The 468-nt window shown below is 16.2% G+C and overlaps 1 long non-coding RNA gene across 1 annotated transcript in view; it reads right to left on the reverse strand.

Moving 5' to 3' along the window:
- LOC110262524 overlaps positions 1 to 95 on the reverse strand; it is a 772-nt gene extending 677 nt beyond the window's left edge. Inside the window, exon 1 of the long non-coding RNA XR_002347170.1 lies at positions 65 to 95. This is a non-coding gene — a long non-coding RNA (uncharacterized LOC110262524). The remainder of the gene's footprint in view (positions 1 to 64) is intronic.

A 468-nucleotide genomic window follows, 5' to 3' on the forward strand; every position in this document is an offset into this window, starting at 1 on the left:
TATCAATCCCTTTTTTTTTTTTTTTCTTTTTTTAAGGCGATTTCTCATTTGTTTTGTTCTATACTATAAGTTTAATTTTGATAATTTGATCGTGTAAAATATTTTATCTATATTTTAATTAATCACATCTATTTTTTTTGCATGATTATTTCACACAATTAATATAAAAAGTTATTATTTTTACTAATATGACATTACGTGATTAGATATATGTTATATGAACAATGCATTAAAATTAAATTTTTATATATTGTGGAACAAAAATACTATTTATAGACTAAAAATTAATCACTAAATTAATTAATATATATATTTGTATATAAATACATATGTAGTTTCACTCACTTTTAACATAAATTTTGTTTGCTAATATGAATAATTTTATTGATAAATAATTTTTTGTGTATACGATTGATTTTAAAATTTTAATAAACTTATAATTATTTGGATATAAATATAAATTATAGA

This window comes from Arachis ipaensis, chromosome B01, assembly GCF_000816755.2.
Source record: "Arachis ipaensis cultivar K30076 chromosome B01, Araip1.1, whole genome shotgun sequence".
Taxonomy (NCBI): domain Eukaryota; kingdom Viridiplantae; phylum Streptophyta; class Magnoliopsida; order Fabales; family Fabaceae; genus Arachis; species Arachis ipaensis.